The 26124-nt window shown below is 38.5% G+C and overlaps 1 protein-coding gene across 1 annotated transcript in view; it reads right to left on the bottom strand.

The window, feature by feature from the left end:
- The window catches only part of SAMSN1 (SAM domain, SH3 domain and nuclear localization signals 1), a 330513-nt gene extending 305940 nt beyond the window's left edge, over positions 1-24573 (bottom strand). Inside the window, exons 1-3 of the mRNA XM_074389483.1 lie at positions 24417-24573; positions 16089-16253; positions 5850-8684 (exon numbers count right to left, since the gene is read on the bottom strand). The gene's annotated coding sequence lies outside the window, so the exon portion shown is untranslated. The remainder of the gene's footprint in view (positions 1-5849; positions 8685-16088; positions 16254-24416) is intronic.
- Between the last annotated feature and the right edge of the window lie 1551 nt (positions 24574-26124).

Genomic DNA, 26124 nt, shown 5'->3' with positions numbered 1-26124 from the left:
AGAAAACTTATTCTAAATATCAGGGCAAACATTTTATGATCTGATAGGGTAAAAGAATAAGCTTTTCAAATGTGTATTTCATTTCAGATCACTGTTTTTTTAATGCTTTGAGTCTGTATTTTGAAGGTAACCACTTTGGAAGAAATCAGACAACAACAGATGAAAATACTGGCTAGAAGGTAAAACAAGTGGAATTTTCCTATGTCAATTTGTATATATATTCCCTTCCTGTGAATAAACAAACAAAGCCTGGTTAAATCTAAAACAATAACTGAAAGAATTGTAGACAGACACACATATAGACGATCTCTCAAGAGGGTGCTATTGGGATTTATATCCATCTTATTAAACGTAGGATTTCTCTTGAGTATGACAGCTTCACCTGCTGAGTTTTGAAAAGACTGCTGACTCAACTTTGCAGCTTTTAGTCTCATCCTTCAAATGATCAAATAGATAGTTTTTCAAAAAAAGACCAGCTAAGTGGCTGTTGCCCTCTGGAATGGTATCAAGCAGTCTCACTGCTGATCTAAACATCAGTCAACAAGAACCACCACAATGCAGATCTGCATATGTACTTTACACCTATTCTATGACCTCCATGTTTTCACTTCTACATGAATATTCTACAAATATTCACTTAATCCAACCAGAAGAATTGGACATCAGCTCACTGTCCAATTACTGGATTAAACAGACCAATCCCTGAATTTTGGAAAAAGACTGAAGTAAAATTTTATACTACATAGAACCCAACATATAGCAGACCTACAAATGTAGAATGACTTACCTTGTGTATTTGTTGCATTAGCTACAACTGCCTAACGTAACTATTCAGATAGATTCCTCATCCTCCAATAAAACAGCTGGATTTATTTTAATCATATATACTCTTGAGTAGAAACTGTGTAAACTACTTGCTCTGATTTTTACGGTATAGCCAGTATTAGAAGACATCTTCTAATTCAATTTACTGCATTATAATCTTTTTGTTTGTTTGTTTGTTTGAAACAAGGTCTTTCTCCGTCTCCCAGACTGGCAGGCAGTGGAGTGATCTCAGCTCAGTACAACCTCCAACACCCAGGCTCAAGCAATTCTCCCACCTCATCATCCCAAGTAGCTGGGACTACAGGCATCTGCCACCATGCTCAGCTAATTTTTAAAATTTCTGTAGAGATGAGGTTTCACTATATTGCCCAGGCTGGTCTCAGACTCGTGGACTCAAGCAACCCTCCTACCTCCGCCTCCCAAAGTGCTGGGATTACAGGTGCAAGCCACCGTGCCCAGCCTATGATCATTTTTTTAAATTGATCAATGATACTTGTTCTTTAAAGTCCAACCCCTGTTCATATTCTTCCCTGCTTTGTTGGTCTATGAGTCTCTGCTGAAAATAACTGACAATCACATATCTTTTGGTCTGACCATCAAGACTATGTTATACATGAGTTGTTGTCTTTCTTGGTCATTTTAGCAGAGCCAAAGCATTCTTTTATTAAATAGTTGTTATGCTTTTTCACATAGTGTCACAAGGAAATTTCAGTGCCTAGAATAAGGACTAACACAACTATAACAAGATCTTACCTTAGCTGGGGTGTGACTAACCCTCCTGAATATTATGCTTGGAATCTCACAAATAAACTATAAATAGTTCATTCCTCACATCAGAATATATAGGGCCAGAATTTGGCTGATGTATTAGACTGAAGATGAAATTTTCACTAAACCACAAACTCTACTTGGCAATGGAAATGATATTTTTTTCAAAATGAATCACATCCTGAAAGCCATTGGTCCATGCACTCCACATCAGTATAAATCCTTGCAGAGTCTGGAGATTTATGTTTTCATTTTGGCCTTTCTTTCAATTATTGGAGAGCTTTAATTTCTTTTCACTATTTTGGATTCCCTCATTTTTTTTCCCTCCTTCCAATTCTCCGCATACATTACACACCTGTATTTGTCTTTGATAATGGAAAAAAAGACTCATCACTTTCAATGCTCACTCAACATATCTTCATTATATTGCGAATATCTTCACCAAAATATATTAAAATGTCACTGGAGAAAAATGAATGCATATAGAATGTATGAATATTGCTAGGCTAAATGCGTATCTCTATCTCATTAGTCAGTATACAGCCTCCTGCTGAATGCTTGCATTTCAAGTCCAGCCAGAAAAACAACAATGACAACAAATGGATTTGAGATGCCAAATGAAAAGAAATGACCCTTTTTCTGATTGTGTTAACATTCTGCTAGGTATTTACTCATTTATGTCTTTTCCTTAGTCTTTTGCAGCAGAATCAAGCAAATCCCATTTGTTCCCTCACTCCACCCATATTTATTGTACACCTTCTATATTCCAGCAACTATTGTAGGCACTGGAAAAAGATGAACAAAACCAGTGAATTTCCTGCTTTCATAACATTTGCATTCTAGTGAACTATCAAAGACAAACAAATAAATACACAATATGTCAAATGAGTAGTAAGATCTAATGAGAAAATAGCAACAGGGAGGGTGAGAATGAATCTGTGCTCTGGGGCAGTGAGGATTCTATTTTATCTAGGTGTTATCTGAGTGGGAACTTAAAAAGAAGTCAGTCACATAAGTATCTGGGAAAGTAGTGTCCTTGACAAAAAACTGAAAGTACAAAAAAAGCCTTCATTAGTATGATCTGATTGGGACTGGCTTGAGAGGAGCCAAGTTCATTCCACTTTCAAGTAAAGAATAAGTCAGAATTATGTATCCTTTAAACCATTGTATACCATTAGAAACTCTGCAAAAGGCCCCTGAAGACACTGTTCACTTAACCCTTATCATACTTATTCATACTTTTCAAAACTCTATCTTTACATTGCATAATTGATCATTCTAAACTAAACTGTAGTACTCTAAGGTTGCTTTACATTTTTTAAAAATCAATGGTGGGTGCATTAATGAGTATCCACCATTAGTGAGTACATTTTATTACACTTCATACTTGTTTGGTTATTTACTAAGGAAATTTTCGGCACGTTTTCACACTGTAGGAGATAAGGAGCACAAGGAATAAGACCAGATGTCCTCCCTCTTATTTAAGAGCTTCGATTTCAAGTGACACTTGTATACTTTAAGTATAGACTGCTGCTTTTCGTAGCAGTGTGAATGTTTGCTACACCAAGATGCTGTGATCGTTGAAAATGAATGCAAATCCCTACCCTCACACAGGCAGTCTCTAAAGGCAATCTGATAAATGCATTTAGATGTTTGAACATAAACTGAAAGCAAAAGGAAAAGAGCACTTACCAAATGGAGTAGAATACCAAATGAATAGAGTGCAAACTATTTTGTTCTGTGAGAGAAACAATATGACTCCCTTCTTTTGGGAAGTCTATTTCTTTTCTTTAGGTCTGAGCCCATTAAATGATTCAATTTATGTTTAGCACTTAGACAATAAACGTAATATCCTTTTCCTCTATGACTGTAAGATCAGCAGGAAGGTGACAGGAAAAAAAGCAAAGATTTCCAGAGGTTCACAGATACCAGAATTGAAATGGATAGAGATTATAAATGAGAAAAAACATTTTTGTCACTGAATTTAACCTGCCTTTAAAACTGATAAAATTGCAAATTCAACATTGATTTTTCTCTAAAAAATAAATAACTTATTTTGAGGAACAGCAGATGAATTTACACCTGCAGAAATAATTTAGGAAGCTGGTTCCCTAAAGTTTTGCCCAAGACTAAGAAATATTGATCAAGAGCAACAGGAAAATTCCCAACCAAAATAATGTGAGCAGTTTGAAATTTTATTCTCATATTTTGCCTTTATTCTCAGTATCTCCAATAAGGAGCTTAGTAGTCACTTAGACATTTATTGTCTCGATAGCACATGTATAGAACAGTGAAGGGAAAAGCATTAAATAATTTTTAATGACTGACAGTAAGAGGATTTAGATAAAACTTCCAAGAGCTAAGTGGATTACTGAAGGAATTAAATGGATAATTCATGCAAAAAATTCACCAATGTGCTTGAGGTAAAAATTTGTTTATTAGATTTTATGCCTATATATTTTAGATAATCACCTTGATTTCTTCTTTACTCTTCCTCAAGAGATACAGGCTGAGTAATTTGTGTAACATACATTACCTATATGCAGCTTTTGGTACCATCATATATTTAATCAACATTTATGCTTGGTTGACTTTTCTTAATTAAAAAAGGAAGATTAACTTAGCCATTAATTTATGACCTAAAAGTATAAGCTTCCACCTTGCCAAACTCCTATCTAGCGCTTGTAAATGACTGTGTGATTCCACTTGACTGATTTTTAGTGACAGCATGGCATAGTGACCTTAAAAGGGATAACATGGTGCTAATGTACAATAATGATATATCAAATGTTGGCTGAACAAAAAGGCAGCATACGTTAGTGCATCCCTGCTATGATTAAAACTATGTTACAAGTAAGACAAGGATCGAATGGACACTAGAGAAAATAAAAGCAGGTTAGTTTGTTGCCATCATGGGAAGTTGGATTCAACTAGATTTAGGTTCAGCTGAAATGTACAGGATGCCCATTATGCACCAAGCAGTCTGCTGAGCTCTTCCATCTTTAACTCATTATATCTCATCAGTCCTACAAGAGGATTATCATCATCCTCATTTCACCAAGAAATTAAAAAAAAAAAATCCTTCAAAGAAGAGACTTACGATTTCACGGCTTTATGAGAAACTGAAATGTAAGCCAGGGTTTCCAATTACTTTCACACATTCCCTACAGCATATAATGCGTTAAAAATAAATAAATATAACTAAAACACCTAATTAGTTCAACGACTCTATGGCTTAAATTGCACATAATCTATGCAATATTTAATACATGAAGTATTATTGTCATTAGTTATGAGATTTTCAGGAAATATGTCTTATGTAGAACAGCAAACCTGGAAGTGAAAATAGGTAACAGCTGTAATGGGATTGTGGCGGAGAGATCCAGTACATACACCTGTGAAGACTTTTTCTCAATTCTCCTTATCCACCTAGAAGTAGAAAATTTCAGAAGGATTCAACTATCGTGACAATTACTTCTGAAGGAGTTTGATACTATGAGGAAGGTGAAAAAAAGACTGCTCGCACCTGCATAAACAATTATCACAATTTCTCCCACTTGTTTCCCTAAGAATCTATATGTCTTTTCTAAAGAAACATGGATGCTCTTCTTATCAAAGCCTTTTCTCTCTTTCAGTTTTTCTTTTAAATTAGGCATATAAGCCCCTAACTTTAGCTATTTACTGAGGCCACTTATCTGGTGTGCTCCCATAGGCATACATAAGTAAACTTCACTTTTTGTTTCTCTTGCTAATCTGTCTTTTGTTAGTTTAGTCTGCAGGCCTCCAGGCCAGGAACCTAAGTGAATAGAATCGCTTTCCCTCCCCAACTCTTCAGCAAGGAACGTGGGATAGTTGGGACTCCCAATCACTCTGCAGGCCGCAGCTGAGATCTCAGGATCTCTTGACCAAGCCAGCGAAGGCAAGTTTCCTTGCTCATCTCTGCTCAGTGTCCAGTTGAGTGCGTGTAAGAACCTGTGTTTGTTGAGACATGAAAAGTTCCCTTGTCCCCACCTCAGGGCATGTGATGGGGGTGTGGCTCGCTTCTTTAGTGCCCCACTGCTCAAACCTAGGGGAACTTACCGACCCGCAGGGTGCGGGGCTCCGACTCCATGGCCTAGGGGTGGATGTTTAGAGCTCACAAAGCCCCAGTGGGCGTGTTACCAGGTGCTCTTTGTCTATGAGCGGCTTGTGTTAAGGAGCTCCGTTAGACCCTCTACCTTGTCACAAGGACAGAGGGGTGTTTCCTGATTTCTTACCTTGGAGTAGCGGAAGAATCGGCTCGCAGGCGGGCTTGGAGAACGAGCGTCGAGTTTCACTGAGTGGAAATAGCTTTCAGCTGATGGAGTCAGAAGGGAGATGGTCTTCCGCTGGCGCTGGGCCGCTCGGCAGCCCTGGTCTCCTCCGCCTGCCTCGTCTGGCGGGCGGGCGGCCCGGGACGGCCTGGGACGGCCTGCCGGTGTCTGCTCGTGTGTCCGGCGCCAGCGGGCTGCTCGCACCGTCTTGTCCCGGTCCAGCCACTGGTGTCTTCTCCGCGGATGTGCTCCTCTCCACATCCGGCTTCCTGTGTGTCTGCGCGCTAGGGTCTCAAGCTTTTATAGGCCCAGGATGGGGGCGTGGCCTGCCAGGGTGGTCTTGGGAAATGCAGCGTTTGGGAAGAAAAGCAGGCGTGCCTGTCTCACCTGGGTCCGTGGGGGTAGAGCCCTAGCCAGGGACCACCCACACTTCCTGTTCTCCTTCCGTACCATTTAAAGCGACCGTGGCCTTCCCTTCCCAGTACTACCATATCATTGTCCTCCCCTTCGGTATCATTCAAAGGGACCGTGGTCTTCCCTTCCCAGTACTACCATATCATTGTCCTCCCCTTCTGTATCATTCAAAGGGACCGTGGCCTTCCCTTCCCAGTACTACCATATCATTCTCGTTTCTTTACATTTAGATTAGCTGGAGAAAACACTTATGGCCAATAGTTATTCGGGTATTATGACTTTTAGTTCGAGTCCTCTTGTGATAGATTCTTTTGCTCCAGGGATAGTCATTGTGCCCTGTTTGTCTTGCTTTTTGTCTTGAAAGCTTGGCTTGGATTTAGTAAGAGTTCTCCCTCTCTGGTTTTCTGCCTGCGGGGAATACAGGTTGCCAGGTCTGTGCTAAGAGATGGCCAAACATCAGATTGAGGTCCCAAGAATTTGTATTTAGCTGGACAAAAATCTGGGTAGCCTGGGCATTCTATTTGTGGCTGGTATTCTAGCCACCACTGCTACTTTTCAGAAGCTTCATCAGAGAAAGACAGAGACTGAGAAGAAGTGCTTATGGAAATGGCTTGAGAAGTGACCTTACATGGTAGGGGCTGTATCTTCTGCACCCTTTCTGGGAATGCCTCTTGTGTCCATTGTTAAGCCATAAAAAGTCTTATTTCTTTTGAGTCACATTTTGGAACAGGTATACCTTTGGAGATCCTAAGTCTTCAATGGCCAGATGACAGATCCTTTGATCTGAAAAAGCTTTTACGTTTAAAAGGATTTTTAGAGAGCTCTCACCCTAAATAAATGTCCTGTTTGTGCCTATGGAAAAATCGAATTAAAAAAAAAGAAGAAAAGTATCATGGTGAGTCTAAAAGGATCCCTTGGCAAAACTAAACAGCAGAAATCACATTTACAACAGAAATTGAAACCCACACAGACCATAAACCCTTCCACCAACAGTTATTCCGTAGTTGTGCCACAAGCCTGGTGGCCCAAAATTCTCCCCACCAACATAACAAATGGCCAGGCCAGACCCTTATCTAGGCCCTCCTCTAAATAATCAGAAGTAGGCTGATTTGAAGGCTGGTATTCAGGGCCTGATATGGTGTAGTCCCCACCCAAATCTCAACTTGAACTGTATCTCCCAGAATTCCCATGTGTTTTGGCGGGGACCCAGGAGGAGGTAATTGAATCATGGGGCCAGTCTTTCCCATGCTATTCTTGTGGTAGTAAGTGTCATAAGATCTGATGGGTTTATCAGGGTTTTCTGCTTTTGCTTCTTCCTCATTTTCTCTCACCGCCACCATGTAAGAAGCACCTTTTACCTCCTTCCATGATTGTGAGGCCTCCCTAAACCTGCAGAAATGCAAGTCCATTTAATCCTGTTTTGATTTCTATCTTAGTTAGAAATCTTCTTCCTTAGAAGTAAAGACACAATTAAAAAAAAAAAAAATCAGGTGCAGGCCATGAAGTGTTTTACCTTTAACAAAAAAGACTGCCTCATAGAACCTTAGAAAGGACTGTGACAGATATTATGATGTACAGGCTTCTGGTGACATCACTTAAATAAGTTTTTTTTTAACTGTAATATTTAATAATATACACATATACATTGGTATTTACACTTCATTAAAAAATCCATTTAACCTGAAATTAACTACTTTAAACACATTATTTAACTTTCAGTGCTAATTCAAGATGAGATTTGACTGGGGACACAAAGCCTAACCATATCCTTCACCCCGACCCTTCCCAAATCTCATGTTCCTTTCACATTTCGAAACCAATTATGCCTTCCCAACAGTCCCCCAAAATCTTAATTCATTCTAGCAATAGCCCAAAAGTCCAGGTCCAAAGTGTCATCTAAGAAAAGGCGAGTCCCTTCCACCTATGAACTGTAAAATCAAAAGCAAGTTAGTTACTTCCTAGATACAATGGGAGTTGAGGCATTGGGTAAATACACCCATTCCAAATGGAAGAAATTGGCCAAAATGAAAGAGCCACAGGCCTATGCAAGTCCAAAACCCGGCAAGGCAGTAATTAAATCTTAATGCTCCAAAATGATCTCCTTTGACTTCATGTCTCACATTCAAGTCGAGCTGATGCAAGAGGTGGGCTCTCATGATCTTGGGCAGCTCTGGCCCTTTACAGGTTACACCCCGTCTCCCAGCTGCTAGTACAGGCAGGCATTGAGTGTCTACAGCTTTTGCAGGTGCATGGTGCAAGCTGTGGGTGGATCTGCCATTATGGGATCTGGAGGATGGTGGCCTTCTTCTCATAGCTCCACTAGGCAGTGCCCCAGTGGGGACTCTGTGTTGGAGCTTCCATCTGGCATTTCCCTTCTGCACTGCCCTAGGAGAGACATAATGATGAATAAGGCATGGTCACTAAACTTGTGAAGTTTACAGCCTAGTAGAGAGGAAAAGTGAACAAAAAAGGTTACAAAAGTGGTCGATGTCATATAGTTAGGGCATCTGTATTCAGTACGGCAGAAGCATTAGAGAATGCATGGGTGGCTTTTCCGGGTAATATATATATTTGGAAAGGATTACTAGGCCCACTGGACTCTTGAAAGACAGAATAGTGAGGAAAGTAAAGATATTTTTTTCAACTTTTGTTTTAGGCTCAGGGGGTACACGTGCAGGTTTGTTACAGGGGTGTAATGCGTGTCATTGGAGTTTAGGGTACAAATGATTTCATTACCCAGGTAGTGAGCATAGTACCTGATAGGGAGTTTTTTTACCCTCACCGTCCTCCCACCCTCTCACCCTCGAGTAAGCCCCAGTGTCTATTGTTCCCATCTTTGTATCCATGTGTACTCAATGTTTAGTTCCCGCTTATAAGTGAGAACATGGGGTATTTGGTCTGCTGTTCCTGCATTAATTTGCTTAGAATATGGCCTCCAGCTTCATCCATGTTGCTGCAAAGTACATGATTTCATTTTCTTTTACGGCTGCACAGTATTCCATTGTATATATGTACCACATTTTCTTCAGCCAATCCACCATTGATGGGCATCTAGGTTAATTCCATATCTTTGCTATTGTGAATAGTGCTGGCATGAATACATGAGTGCATGTGTCTTTCTGTTAGAACAAGTTATATTCCTTTGGGTGTATACCCAGAGGTTGATGCTAGATCTGCGTTAAGTTCTTTGAGAAATCTGAAAAGTGAGTTTTGAAAAGCCTTGTGTTCTAGATAAACCAAATTACTTGAGTTTTATTTTATTCTCTCTCTCCTTTCATACTTCCTATAACTCTACAGATTGCTCCTAGTTAAAATGTCTCCTCTTTCAGACACCCAATTCACTCCTTCTAAGTGCTCACCTATCATGCAGATCCTTTATGACTCTCCCAAAAACTAAATTGTTCTCTCTGATCCATAGATTACTGGTAACTCTATTCTATACTGTAGTGATTTGCTTCCATTTTTGTTATTTAGGTGGGGGAGTAATGTCTTCCATCTTTGCATCCTGATTTCTGGCAAATAACCAGAGTTTCTATCATCATCTGTTGAATGGTTACAGCATACAAAGTGTTTGATGTACATTATCTATAATTTTCACAATAATCATTAACTGTAAACATTATTATCATGCTTATGTCTGACTAAGGGGTAGAGAGGCTGTGTTTACCTAGCTCAATACAGTTTGTAAGTGGTGAAGCTGAGTTTGAAATTTAGGTGTCAATCTCTCTCCAGAACCTACATATTCTTATTGATGAACTACAATATCATCCTAGTCGATACTGAAGGAATGTTGAAAGGATAAATAGATGGATTCATGAATAAATCAGTGGTTGAGTACATGATCTTCTAGAGTTAAAATGATTAAATATTGGAACAAACTCCACACCCATTAGCTTCTTCTCATATGTGAGATAATGCCCAAATCCACAAAATTTTATTGCAGTTTTGCTGCATATATCCTAATTATCTGTCTTGATCTGCTTATGGCTTATATATGTATATATACACAAAAAAATAATTCCTTTTTTAGATGAAAACTTCCATATCATAAGATTCCACCTAGCAGAACATATAATAATATGACTGAAAATTATAATGCAGCTGAACATACGTAATTACATTATGTAATTATATTATGTAATGCTACACAAGGTATTATCAATGGATTTAAAAAATTTTTGTCCAGATAGAAAGCAATCAACAAAATGTGATTATTGCTGTCATTAGATATACTTTAGAAAGATCTTTTCACTTGTTTCAGATTGTATACCTAATATCCCAAGTTATGTTATAACTTCATCACATGTAATGGGTGATAGATAAATATCCACATAGGAATAGATCATGTTTTAGTGTCATTTGGTATTTATCTTGCCTGGAAATCTTAGAAACCAGAAACCAGAGCATGACAGACAATTCTTATTTTTGTGCATTTTGTACATAACTTTCATAAGCAAGTTCTATAATTTGCAACCTCATGAAGACAAAGAAAAGTTGAGACTGATTATGTCTGCTAAATAGCTAATTTGGGAATAATTCTACAGTTAATGTCCAGTGAGGCTTTGAGATTAACTTACTGTGGCTTTCATATTCCTCAGCATACATTAAACTGTGCTGCAGTAACACATAAACCCCTAATTCCAAGAAAATGGTAGGTTAAATAATGGTCTCTGATATGATGTGAGTGTTTGCCCCCTCCAAATCTCATGTCGAAATTTGACCTCCAGTGTTGGGGGTGGGCCTAATGGGAGATGTTTGAGTTATGGGAGTGGATACCTCAAGAATGGCTTGGTGCTATCTTCATGGTAGTGAGTGAGTTCTCACTCTATGAGTTCACACAATATCCGGTTGTTTAAAGGAGCTTAGCATCTCCTTCATTTCTCTATCACTCCGTATTTGGCCATGTGATGTGCTGGCTCCCTCTGCCTTCTGCCATGACTGTAAGCTTCCTGAAGACTCAACAGAAGCCAAACAGATACAAGTGCTATGCTTGCACAACCTGCAGAATCATGAGCCAAATAAACCCCTTTTCTTTATAAATTACCCAGTCTCAAGTATTCCTTTATAGCAATGCATAATGGACTAATATAGTCTCCAATAGCGTCCATATCCTAATCTCAAGAACCTGTGACTATGTTACCTTGTTTATCAAGAGGGGCTTTTCAGACTAGGTTAAGGATGTTGGGATGTGGAACTATACTGGATTATTTGGGTGGATCCAAGTAATCACACGGGTCCTTATAAGATGGAGGCAAGAAGGCCAGAGTGAGAGAAGAAAATGTGAAATTAGAAGCAGCAAACAGGGAGACAAGGAGAGGAAAACACAGATTTGAAGAGGTAATACTGTTAGCTTTGAAGATGAAGGAAGGGGCCAGAAGCCAAGGAATGCTGGTGTCCTGCAGAAGTTGCAAAACACAAGGAAATAGATTCTCCTCAAGAGCATCTAGTATCTCTATACAGCTTCAACAACATCTTGATTTTAGAACTTCTCAATCCCACAACTATAATATAATAAATTTGCTTTGTTTTCAGCCATTTAGTTCATGGTAATTTGTTATGGTAACAATAGGAAACTAAGATAAAAGTCCTTAACATTAAAAAGAGTTACCACATTAGACATACCACATGTCCATAACTGATCAGTGGCAGGGGCTTTCCCTTATATAGTCAATCAAGAACTCAGGTAGACATATATTCTACCATTTTAAAAATCACTAGTCACCATAGCAAAAAGATGAAAGGATATGGAGAGCTCAGACCTATTCTTCTATACTTTGGTCTAGATAGTAACACATGTCACTTCTCTTCATTATCCATTGACCAGAAAGTCATATGATCTTGCAAACTGCAGAGAGTTGACAAGTGTAGCCTCCTATGAGCCTGGAGGGAAAGAAGAAGTAGATTTTAACGAGCACTGAATTTAGCATTTCAATGTCTACTTTAGCCTCATACTAAGGAGTTCATGAAAATCCTGTCAGAAAAGCTGGAAAGAAATGTTGCTTATCTGATGGGTCTAGATTCCTCTCTTTCACAGTTCCAGATCTGCTCTTCTGTGCCAGCGTGTGTTGAAATGACCTGCTCCTTACGTTATCAGAGCCAATATTGTTAACTACAGAGAATTCTCAACCTCTGAAATTCTTCACACTTAGATGTCATGCAAAGAATATTAACTCTTTCCACAGCTCTAGTTATTGCAATGCTACACACAGTTAATGGATTTAAATTTTTTTTTCTCCAACTTGGTTTGAAATACCAGTTGCAACTACAAATCATGCTGAGCTTTGCATCTTTTTATTTCTCAATTTTATTGCTTTCTGTATCATATTTGATCCATACTGGAGAACAGCAGAAAGACATAAACCTCTTTTTCTTTTCATAGATGAGAGCAAAGCACAGGTAAGGCAAACCTTTAAAAAGCTCCCCAACACAGCTGTATACCAACCCTGCTAGAGTACTCTAGAGAGGATGCTTAACCACGTCATGCAAATTTTTTGTAATTCATTTGTATGTGTACCCTACAGTACTCACATTTGGCTGTAATAATATAGTATATGTAACAAAATGTGATAAGAAAAAATATTTTTAAAATATTTCCATAAAAGGGAGACCATATTAAGACAGTAACAACTGAACCAATCTATTTATGATACGTGGACTCCTAAGACAGGCTCCATTGATCCCTTCCTCCTATATAATCTCATACCCTTGTGTGATATCTTTCCCTTGAGTATACCCTGGACTTAACGACTTGTTTCTAATGAATTGAATATGACAAAAGTGATGGGATGTCATTTCAGTCCTTAAGTTGCAATAGATTGACTTTCTTCTTGCTTGCAGATTCTCTCCCTTGATTGCTCACTGGTTTTGATGAAGCAGGCTGCTATGTAGAAATGGCCAGGTGGCAAGAAACTGAGGTTAGCCTCTGGCCTACAGTCAGCAGAAAACTGAGGCCCTCCGATCAACAGCCTACAGGGAATTGAATTATGCCAAAGACCAAATGAATGACCTTGGAAGTGGATCTTTCCATAGCTGATCCTTGAAATTAGACCACAGCCCCAGATGTCACCATGATTGTAGCCTGTTGAAGATCCTAAGCAGAAAATCCAATTAAGTTTTACCTACATTCCCAGCCCACAGAAACTGTGAGATACTAAATACGCTGTTTTAAGACATTTACTTTGGGGTAATTTATTACATAGCAGCATATAATTAAGACACTAGACATTTTGTTTCTTTGGGATTTTTTGTTTTGTTTTTCTTTATTTTTTATGTTGTTCCAACATGTTTGCTTTTTCCTCTTTTAATAGGTTCAAGAATAGTGAGAAAAAGGAAAATTAAAATGTTGGAGTAAATGGTTTTAGAAATAATAAAAACAAGAACAGAAAACCAAACACTGCATGTTCTCACTCATAGGCAGGTGTTGAACAATGAGAACATGTGGGCACAGGGAGGGGAGCATCACACCCTGGGATAGGTTAGGGGTGTGGGGGGCTGGGGAAGTGACAGCAGGGGGTGGGGAGGCTGGGGAGGGAAAACACTGGGAGAAATGCCTGATGTAGGTGACAGGGAGATGGAGACTGCAAACCACCATGGCTTGTATGTACCTATGCAACAAACCTGTGGAATGTGCACATGTATCCCAGAGCTTAAAGTACAATTTTTAAAAAATGTAGATTCCATTTTTTTAATTTTTAAGAATAAAATTTTGTAAGAGATATTTATTTTTAAAAGGAGTTGCTCTTGAATTTACACATTAATATGTCCCCAAAATGTGTCTACAGATTTCTTCATTTACACACACAAAATCTAATTTCTACCTTAGTTTACAAAAACCCATCCTTTATGTCAGTTGAGTTACACCTAAAGGAAGTTTATCACTTTCTTAATAAAGAATTCTATGTCTGTGTTCTCTTCTTCCTAATGAATACCCAAATTTGAGGAGAAACATCTATAAGCAGGAGGGAAATGTGATCTGAACTAAAGACTTGAAGATTGTTATTAGATTGAGACTACCTTAAGATGAATTGCTGTCTCATGGGATGACTTAAAAACTTATGACTAAGAATAATGTAATAATTAAAATCGGCCGGGCGCGGTGGCTCAAGCCTGTAATCCCAGCACTTTGGGAGGCCGAGGCGGGTGGATCATGAGGTCAAGAGATCGAGACCATCCTGGTCAACATGGTGAAACCCCGTCTCTACTAAAAATACAAAAAATTAGTTGGGCATGGTGGTGCGTGCCTGTAGTCCCAGCTACTCAAGAGGCTGAGGCAGGAGAATTGTCTGAACCCAGGAGGCGGAGGTTGCAGTGAGCCGAGATCGCGCCATTGCACTCCAGCCTGGGTAACAAGAGCGAAACTCCATCTCAAAAACAAAACAAAACAAAACAAAAAACCAAAAAATAAATAAATAAATAAATAATTAAAATGATACCCATACTGGTTCTTTTGAATTTGAGTAAAAGAAGAACATAGGTCTTTAAACTTTTAGGCATATCTTTTTGGCTCAAAACGTCTTTACATTTTATCTCTTTAAGTCCTTTCAAGCTTAAGACACAGAAAAAATAACAGTCTGGGAGAAGAAAACTAAAGAAGTCAACTTCCTTCAGAGCACGTATAGATTTACTGCAGCCAACGGATATGACACTGCAAAGCCAGCACAGAGGCAAACACTTAATAAATAAATGAAAATCAGAGTGAGTCAATTCCCCTGCTATATGTTTTCAACCTGGTCCTCAAAGGCAAATCATCATCAGAAGAAAGAAAAATACATTTAAGGAGTGTTAATGATTGTTTATCTCTGAGACCAAAATTAAAAAAAAAAAAAAAAGCCTGAAACTTTTAGATTACTAAAAATCTACTATACTAGGATATTAAAGTATTTTAAAGAAACTGAGATTTCTGCTTAATTAAAAACATCCCACTAAATAGCAAACTATTAGAAGAGAAAACCATTCTGAATCACTACATTTCTCAATCCAAATACAATGCCATAAGCTATAATTCAGAAAAAAAAAAAAAAAAAAAAAAAAAAAACCTCTATATTTTGGATCCTGAAGCTTGAGTCATAATTGAAAGGAAACTCTCCTCATTCATGATTGCTGGTCTCACATATATTACAGAGTAACCTCTACTGTAATTTCAAAGTTTAAGATTTTATTTCCAGTAGTTTTTGAGAGGTCATCAATTGACACAACGTAGTTGCTATTTGTGAAAGACAACAATTTGAATTGCAACTTGAAATCAATTGGAAACCAGTCCAGTTTCTAGAGGACACCTGCAATATGTTTCATAGGGCTAACCCCATTAAGCATCAAATGCAACTACAAAGTCAGCACACCAAATGAAGATTTTTCAAGGCACAAGAGAATAACTTCACATGAATGACAATTTCTGTAATGCTTAGGCCTAACAAAATCTTTAACCTTAAGTGTAATACTAATCAAAATAATTCCAGGAAACAGTTTATACATTATCATCTGGAGCTAGCTGGTAAGGATTGAGAAGTTTGTCAATAATTAGGTGCTCTGGCTTTTATATAGCTTATAAGTAGAGTTGTCAACTCTAAAATTTGGGGAGTTTAGTAGCTCTATTAAGTTGGGAAAAATGCAGATCCCCAGCCTCAGTTTTCTCATCTCTAATATGGAAATTCTGAAACCAATGATCCTGTATCGATATACTATTGCTGTATACAAATCATTCTTAAGCTTAATGGCTGAAGGTAACCACTTATTATTCTGTTTCAACTAAGGGACTGGCTCAGCAGTTCTGCTGCCCTGGGCCATGCTCACCTGCTCTCAGATGGGCTCACTCATGTATCTGCTGTCAGCTGGCTGGTTAACTGTAGTTAGTTTATCTTGATGGCATCATTGGGGACACTCAGCTCTCTTTCATTGAACTTCTCATATTTTTCCTGCAAGCTGGAAACAGCGTCTTTTCAAGGCGGTAGCAGGAGTCTACAAAAGAAAGCAAAAATGCAGAAACACATTTCAGGCTTCTGCTTGCATCAGTTCTGCTAAAATCCCTTTTTTCTAATCCCTTAGAATAAGGAGGACACTCCCAATGAGCATGAATTAGAAAGGCATGCAAAATTAGATCCATGAGTATAATCACCTTATAATAATCTTAAAGTTGCTTGTCAGTATATAATTGTTTGAGTATAGGGTTTTTAAAAAGAGGTATCCAACACAAAATACTGAAAAAATACTGTAAGTCAGGAGGGAATATAAGAGAAAGAAAATCAGCTACCTCTTCTCTGCCATAAGTCTTTGTATAATTAGATATGAAAAGCCCATACTTGAAAAAAGATTAGATATATTTTAATTAAAAGTGAGTACCTTACAATAAACCTACCTTTCATGCAAGTTTCTCTTAATGTATTTCTGTCAAAGTTTTCCAAAACAATGTAATAACCAAGCAAGGAAAATTCAGAAGATAACTGTGTTTGATGAATGCATGATTCCATACATGAATGTTCACTTCTCATTCCCATTCAAGCAAGAGCAAAAGAAACGTGAATGGGGAGAAAAAGGGAGTAATATTGTATTTTTAAAAAGGAAGAATATTGGGGGTTTTATTTTTGCACATTTCCTGTAATGCCCATCAGAGATCCATTATAATATCAAAGGGCATCTTTTGTTTGCAGTAGTTGTACTGATAGATAGTGAGGAGTAATCTGAACCAAGTACATTGCACTGTGATGTCATTTCCGGGAACGGTTTTATAAACTACTACTAGATAAAAGAACTCTTCCTTCATTGAATTCTGCTTTTAAGACTATAGAAGAACCCTATTAAATTTCATCTTCAAATTATGCTCATAGACAGTCTTAAAATCCAAGGTTATAAGTCATAATCTTGGCCACTGGTTAAATCACCCAGTAATAAAAATGCATTTCTTCCCTGTTTTAAAGGATAACCCTGAAAACTAAGGTATGGTAAAGGACAAAGCTATGTAAGCACATATAAATCACAGTTATGTTTTTGCAGAAGGTCATGATATTTCTGCTTCCAACTCCTCTCTTCTTTTCCTCTGAGGTAGATCCTAAAACTTTGAATGAACACCCTTACAGTGATGTTTATACCTCTATACTTTACAAATTATTTAAAGTAATATAGTATTCATCTCTGTAATTCTAATTTTTTAATAATTTCTCAATTGAGTTAAAAGCTATGAACAATTTGCCTAATGCATGAAAACTTAAATGACTTATCAGAGGTCATATCAATCAACCACTTTGCCAAGATAAGAAATCTGAGTTTGGCTGTTGAAGCATTTACTCAACTAAGGGAGTCAAGCTATAGCAGACCTTCACATATTCCAAATGTCTTGAAGGCTTGTCTTGCAAAAATTTGTCCTAGTCCGTATGGGCTGCTATAACAAAATATCATAAATGGGATAGCTTATAAACAATAGCAATTTATTTCTCATAGTTCCAAAGGCTGGACAATCCAAGATCAAGGCACTGCCAGATTTGGTATCTAGTGTAGGCCCACTTTCTGGCTCATTGATGACATATTCTTGCTATGTACTCACATTGTGGTTGGGGAAAAGCATCTTTCTCTGGTGTCTTCTATAAGAACTCTAACCCCATTTGTGAGGGTTCCTCCCCAAGACTGAATCATTTCCCAAAGGCCCCAACTTCTAATCACATTGGAGGTGAAGATTTCAACATATGGGAAAACATAAACATTAGATCACAACAAAAATTATTTTATATCCTACAATATAACATGACCTTATTAAGACATCAAAAAGGCATTTGGAATTTCTTGTCAGTTAAGTTATCAATCTCCTTTTATCCCCAGCCGCATGTAGACTGACACAAGAGGAAGAAACTGCAGGCTCATCCTGTGGCTTCAGTAATGCGTTTCCCACTGCCATGTGTTCCAGTTCAGGAAACATGACCCTAAGCCAGCCTGTGCAACACTGTTTGTATTATTCCGACAATCAAAGTTTTATCTTCTCCGTGTTTGTATTAGTCCGTTTTCACACTGCTGATAAAGATACACCTGAGACTGGGAAGCAAAAGATGTTTAATTGGACTTAAAGTTCCACATGGCTAGGGAGGCCTCAGAACCATGGCGGGAGGTGAAAGGTACTTCTTCTTATGTGGTGGCGGCAAGAGAAAATGAGAAGCGAGCAAAAGTGTAAACCCCTGAATAAAGCCGTCAGATCTCGTGAGACTTAATCACTATCATGAGAATAGCATGGGCAAGAATGACCCCCATGATTCAATTACCTTCCCCTGAGTCCCTACCACAGCACGTGGGAATTCTGGGAGATACTATTCAAGTTAGGATTTGATTGGAGACACAACCAAACTATGTCTTTCTGCCCCAGCCTCTCCAAATCTCACACCCTCACGTTTCAAACCCAATCATACCTTCCCAACAGTCCCCCAAAGTCTTAACTCAGCATTAACCCAAAAGTCCACAGCCCAAAGTCTCATCTGAGACAAGCAAGTCCCTTCACCTATGAGCCTGTAAAATCAAAAGCAAGCTAGTTACTTCCTAGATACAATGGCGTACAGGCATTGAGTAAATACAGTCATTTGAAATGGGAGAAATTGGCCAGAATGAAGGAGTTCAGGGACCACACAAGTCTGAAATCTGGTGGGGCAGTCAAATTTTAAAGCTCCAAAATGACCTCCTTTGACTCCAGATCTCACATTCAGGTCACGCTGATGCAAGAGGTGGGTTCCTATGGTTTGGGCAGCTCTGTCTCTGTAGCTTTCCATGGTACAGACCCCCTCCCAGCTGCTTTCATGGGCTGGTGTTGAGATTTGAATAGAGACACAGCCAAACCATATCAATGTTAAAACAAAATCCTAACATAACTTTTTGTCTTACATATTGAACTTGGAATTCCTGACTTTTTATTTACTTGGAACTTCAACAATCATTATAGATATACCACTTTTCTTTTCTGCCAGGACCTAATTCTTATTTTAAAATGTTACATGATGTCAGTTTCAATTTCTCTTGAGATTTCACTGGGATAATGTGTTATCACAATTTTGCCTTTAATTCACTCTCTGGTGAATTGCTCTGCTCTATCTACCTTTATAAAATGAGCACAAAAAGGAAGTAAAAGTTATGGTTCTTACATGCATTTCTTATGTAAGAAAGGATGGAAAGATGATTTGGAGCTATATTACAAAATGAGTCAGAATCTGCTTACTAATTCTGGAGGTCTTTTACAAACTCTCAAATTCTTCAGAAAATACAGCACTCTTTTAAAACATCATGTTACATGGCCATTCACTGCCTCTCATGCTACTACTTAAGCCCATGATTTCAGAAAGTCCCTCTCAAAAAGAGGTTCAGAGTGCAACTAGGTTTTTATAACTACCATTTAAATCATCAAAATGGAATAAGTTCCTTTCTCCTAATTTACTTCTATTTTTTGTTTGGTGGGGAGTTCATCACTAAAATCCTCGCTGGAAGGTTTGCAAAGATAGAACTTTGGTTGAGGATGGGGGCAGAGGCAGCACTGGCCAATCTGGACTGCAGGGATCACTTTATAGGTCTTGAGAAAAAATAGTGATAGGAAGGGAAGTAGGAGAGAGAAATTAAAGAGAAAAAAAATCTTCTTTAAACTAGTGAGAGCAATGAAAATCTAGCAGCCCTGGTTTTATCTTTATTCCTTATTTATAAAACTAAAGAATAAACTATATTTTTAAGTTAGCTTTTAATTTACAGGAAAGGGAGAGAAACCAAAAAGCAGCCCCCTGCTGGCCACTCTAATTTCTACCCTATTTGTTCCTGTAAGAAAATAAAAAATAGAAATATACTTACTTTTCCAACATTTTCCTACATTTTAAACATAATTTAACCTTCTATTGTTCGTTGTAATGTATTGCCTTTCTATTTCATTGTTATACATGCAGTATACAAACATAAATGCCTTGTCTTTTATGATAAGAAGAAAATCAGTCTTTTAAAGGCATATTTTTTATTTTAAATTTACATTTAAAAGTCTATCACTAGTAGATTAATTTTGTTATTTTTATTTTTGTATGAGCAGAAAATAAGTTTCTTTTGATTATCTCAAACTCTGGGAGGTCTTTAAAATTAAATAACAAATCAGAGTTTTATTCAAAATTATTCACAACAACTGTCTTTTGTCTTATTCTAGAAAATGAAGGGGACTACACATAGCAAAAATCCCAAGGCAGTGTTTGTTTCATGCTGTTTCTTGAATCTATGATGAAGTCATTTCATAGACTTATTCTTTAGAAAATAAAACTCCTTAGGGCAGACTGACCTGGGTTGCTTAGAAATGTAAATAAAAATGATTGAGTATTTCTCTCTTTACATAAGACAAATATTTTACTACAGTGCATACTATAATAATCTTTTTCATGGCCAATACAGAAATATTAGCATCTACCAAATATGGTTAAATCCTCAAAGCAAAAGGAATACTGAAAATTGACATCACTTACATTTAGTCACATTTTCAAAAGAGTATGATTAATGAAACAGAAGTGTTCTCATGGAGAGTGTGCGCCATGTGCTAGTGACAGTTATATCAGAACAAACTACGTGTAATGTTTATCTTCCTTTTGCTCTGGTATCTCCCGAGTGAAACGCTTGGGTGTGTGTGAAAACCGTAGGGAGAAGGACAACTCATTTGGTATCGATTTTGCCCTTGTCCCGGCTCTCTCTCACATCACCGACCCCTTCCTCATCCCTACTGTCACTGACTGAGAAAGCACGTGGTTCAGCCATTTGACATTCTCTCTGTAAGACCAGGGGTGAGTCTGCTATGCGTACCTCTGTTTATAAGTCAATTTTAAGTAGGTTACCATTCTACATAAAACTTTTCACCTCTCAGAGTTAGTGATGTGGGTCTAAAAATGGCCAGGACATGCTAAACTTTTCCTGAGATAGAGTCCGGTCAGCAATTTTATGACAATCCTTCTGACCTGAGCTTTGCCTAATAGCATCAAGTCAGTCACAGGACAGTCAGGGGGTCGGAAATGTATCACTTGATGAGGTTATCACATTGATAACAAGAGGGTAAGCAACTGTGTCATCAGGAGGCTCCAAAGTCCAGGGTCCATTCAGGGCCGACTACAGCAGTTGCCCTTCCCAAGTCCAGGCCGTTCCCACCGACTGAAGCCCCGCAGGAGGCACCTTCCCAAAGCTCAATCTGAAAGGACCATAGCCAGCCCAGCCGAAGTCCCAGGAAAAGGCTAGGTTGCCTAAGAGTCACGAGACAGCTGGAAAATTCCCTGCACCTGACACACACTGTTACGGACAGTGCTGCCTCACAGACGTGTGAAAGGCACATCAGGGACAGTGTCCGGGTCATGCCAGAAGCAGCACATTCAATCAGGGAGGATTTGTTTGGGGCTCAGGTTTAGACAGAGAACGATGCCTTCTCTGTCATTTTTGAAGTTGTGTTCATTGTGTTTGAAAAGAGCAGTTCTCTCTCTGGCCTGACTGTATCCCTTCCACGGTCACTGACGCTTTCCATTGCAGCGGTGCTCCTGAGGGGGGCGGCATTGAACCTGCTCAGGGCTCAGTTTTTCTCTTTACGGATCTGTGGCCTCCCGGAGCATGAGTAACACTATGGCCTGCACAGACAGGACTTCATTGTCCTTAAAAGGAAAAATGCCTGCATGTCCAGACTTGGACCAAGCCAGAGCAGTAGCCCCTGAGAAGCGCTAGATACATTTTTAACAGTTCCTGTTTACTTTCCATAGGAGAGAGATTAGGAGAAGAACAGAAGACCACATTTGTACCAGTTTTCATGATTCATGTTATCACTGAAACCAGATGCTATTCTGAATCAAACAACCCTGAAGTGATGTGCAGTTCTAATATCTGCTTAATTAATCAAATATTCATTAATACGTAAGAAAGCATTCTATTTGTGTCTTAGAGTATACATTCATCACATGCTCATAAATACTTAAATACAGGAGGTATGCTTGGCAGAGAAATTATTAACTTTCCAGAGATCTGCCTATTCTGGAAAGTTTTGGGGGGGGGTTAAATTTTAATGGAACAGCTTTTACTTAATCATAGAAAAATCAAATAAGTTTCTAGATTCTGAGAGAAAAATAGATTATAAATTGTAAACACCTTTTGTCTTACGACAACCTTGCTATCCTTAGTAATTGTATAATATTATGAATCTTGGGAAACAGTGCAAAGCATTGAAAATTTTTATATTTATATATATGGATATATATGTAAACATATATTGACTCTAATAAACCTTTATCTGAATTAGTGTTTAATATTGATTAGAACTGCTTATAAATTTATATTAATAAGAAATACATCCTGATCTAGTAGAATTTTAATAACTACAATCATGTATTGCTTAACGATGAGGATACATTCTGATAAATGCATCCTCAGGCAATTTCGTCATATGAACAGCAACATCACGGTGTATTTACACAAACCTAGATGGTATAGCCGATTGCTTCTAGGCTATAGATCTGTACGGCATGTTACTGTATGTAGGCGATTATAACACAATGGAAAGTACGTTTGCATCTCAACCTAGAAAAGATACAGTCCAAATATGGTATTATAATCTTATGGAACCATCATCATATATGCAGTCTATTGACTAAAATGTCATTTTGCATGATAAGGGCATTTACTCCAATATTACTTCATTAGATTGGCATCCTTGCTGACTCAAGACCTTTCCTTATGTACTGATGTTCACCTATTGATTCTCAGAAAGTCTTATATTCTCACTCTTGTGTCACCCTCTGTTGTTTCCCTCTGCCTTTCACAGCTAGATGTCCACTTCTGCACTTCACACTCACTAATCAACTGCTGTGAACTTGGCTTTTACCTTGATCTCAGCTCTCCCAAAAGTCACCAATCATTGCCTAAATGCAAAGTATAATGACCTTTTCTCTGTGTCCATCATACTTTGTATAACATTTGATATTGTAATGGGTTGAACTGAGTCCCTTTCAAAAAAGACAAGTTGAAACTCTAACCTTCAATATCTCAGAACTTGACCTTATTTGGACACAGAGTTGTAGCAGATGTAATTAGTGATGAAATGAGATCATACTGGAGAAGTTAACCCCTGGTCCAATATTACTGACGTCCTTCTAAGAAGATGGCCATCTAAAAACATATACACAGAACACACTGTGACAATGAAGGCAGAGATTGCAATTAGGCTGTTGCAAGCCAAGGAACACCAAAGATTGCCAGTAAACCACCAGAGGCTAAGAAGAGGGCAAGGAAGAGTCTCTCACAAACTTAAGAGAGAGTGTGGCCCTGTTGATGCCTTGATTTCAGACTGCTAGCCTCTAGAATTGTGAGGTGATCAATTTCTTGTATTTTAGGCCGTTTATGGTGCTTCATTATGGCAGCCCTAGGAAACTGATACAGTTACAACTGACCAAAGCTTTAGTCTGCATTTATCACAATTTTTTAAATGCTCTTGTCCACAGGGTTCCATACACCATATTTTTCCAGGAGCCTGGCTATAGATGTCATAGATCACAGGATTCTTTACTGCCTCTCATCTCTCTCTCTCTCTCTTTTTTTTTTCTTTTTTTTTTTTTTTTTGCAACAGGGTTTAACTCTGTGTCGCCCAGGCTGGAGTGCAGTGGCACGATTATAGTTCACGGCAGCCTCTCCATCTCCTGAGCTCAAGTGATTATTTTCTCTCAGGCTCCCAAGGAGCTAGAACTACAAGCATGCATCACCATGCCCAGCTAATTTTTATTTTTTCGTAGAAACAGGGTCTTGCTTTGTTGCCCAGGGTAGTTTCTAATGCCTGGCCTCAAGGGATCCTCCTGCCTCAGCCTACCAAAGCATTGGAGTTATAGCCATGAGCCAGGATGTCCAGCCTGATATTCATTTTAAGACCTCAAACTATCCTGCAGTATCAACTGCCACAGATATGTTAGGTCTGCTCAAGTTCATATCAACAGGGTGAACCTCTCTATGGCTCCATGGGTCAACCTCCTGTGTTTTCCTTCAGCACACCAAAGTCAATAATATTCAGAAGACTCATTCACTCTTTCAAAGTTAGTAACTGTATTAGCCCATTTTCGCATTAATATAAAGAAATACCTGAGACTGGGTAATTTACAGAGGAAAAAGGTGTGATTGACTCACAGTTCTGAATGGCTGGGGAGTCCTCAGGAAACTTAACAATCATGGCCAAAAGGGAAGCAGGCTGCGAGGGCCTTCTACACATGGCAGCAGAAGAGAGAAGAGTAAATGAGTGAAGTGGGAAGAGCCCCTTATAAAACAATCAGATCTCATGAAAATTTACTCACTATCATGAGAACAGCATGGGGAAGTTCACCCCATGATCCAACCACCTCCCACCGTGTCCCGCCCTCGACATGTGAGGATGATGGTGATTATAATTCAAGATGAGATTTGGTAGGGACACAGAACCAAATCATATCAGTAAACATTCTTTCATCTATATCCCTAAGGCTAATGTTCCTATAGGAGTTCTGCAGTGAGATTTGTCACTTCCTGTAACTTTATAATATTCTTGAAAGCAAGAAATACATCCTTGTGAATTCCTGTCCCAAAGTTGAGTTGAAAGGTCTTAAAGACTCTGACAAAATTGGCATGTTTTCCCTTTCCTTTCTCATTGGCCGGCAGTGAAATCTTCTACATCCCAGGATTGCTTCGAAATGGAAGCAATATGGGAAGAAGCCTTTCCCTCTTCCTCTTTGACCCTAGGTGAAGAGAAGAAAACCAGGCGGGCAGAGATGCCTATGGAAATCTACAGATCAGAGTGAGAGGAGAAGACCATGGTGAAGTAGGGAGTGTCTTCGTTTGAGTCCACCAGGAATGGATCTACCTCTACTCACCATTCAAAGGTCTTTTTTTATTTTTATTTTTTTGCAGGTTTAAAATAATTTTATCCTGCTTTGGAACAACTTAACAGTATAATAAAGTTCTGAACTATCAGGGAAAAATACTTATTTATTTACTTACTTATGATTTTTCATGTGAACCTTGTTTCCTGAATGGATAGAGAAAAAGCAATGACAAATTTTTATTTGAAAGTCATCATGACAATGTTTAAAAACTACAACATTGGGATGAAATCCAGCCTCCCATTGTGAAGGCTTTCAAAAACCAACTATAACTTTTAGAGGAAAAAAAAAATTCTGCATTTTGGCATTCAGAAAAATGGTATGTTATGTAAAAACAAAAAAGTTGTATTTCAGCCATGCAATTCCGGGGAATTGTTAAGTTGAGGGTCTAATCTAATGCACAAATTTTAAAAAGACTAAATACAAACTTTACAAACTACAAAAGCAGACTCCCAGTCTACTGTTGAAACTCCTTTTACTTACGGATATTTTTCACTGCTAAGGTGTCAAAATGGTACTACATTAAGGTAGTCAGGACCATTTTTATCCATGTGATAATTATCTGCATATCACCCATATATACTATACTGAAAGCTGTAACTTAACATGTATTTCAGAACTAGGTGTATATATATAATTACCATGATCCTAAAACCTGATAAAGTCCACAAAATAAAACCCTCGATTTGTTGATTGATTGATTGAGGAAGATTTTTGCTCTTATTGTCCAGGCTGGAGTGCAACAGCAGGATCTCGTCTCGTTGCAACCTCTGCCTCCCAGGTTCAAGTGATTCTCCTGCCTCATCCTCCTGGGTAGCTGGCATTACAGGCACGCACCACCATGCCCAGTGAATTTTTTGTATTTTTAGTAGAGATGGGATTTCACCATTTTGGCCAGGCTGGTCTCGAACTCCTGACCTCAGGAGATCTGCCCCTCCTTGGCCTCCCAAAGTGCTGGGATTGCAGGCATGAGCCACTGCACC

The sequence above is a fragment of the Saimiri boliviensis genome, chromosome 18, assembly GCF_048565385.1.
Source record: "Saimiri boliviensis isolate mSaiBol1 chromosome 18, mSaiBol1.pri, whole genome shotgun sequence".
Lineage (NCBI taxonomy): Eukaryota > Metazoa > Chordata > Mammalia > Primates > Cebidae > Saimiri > Saimiri boliviensis.
Note: the sequence above shows the minus strand (reverse complement) of the source record. Positions and strands in the feature narration are given on the sequence as shown.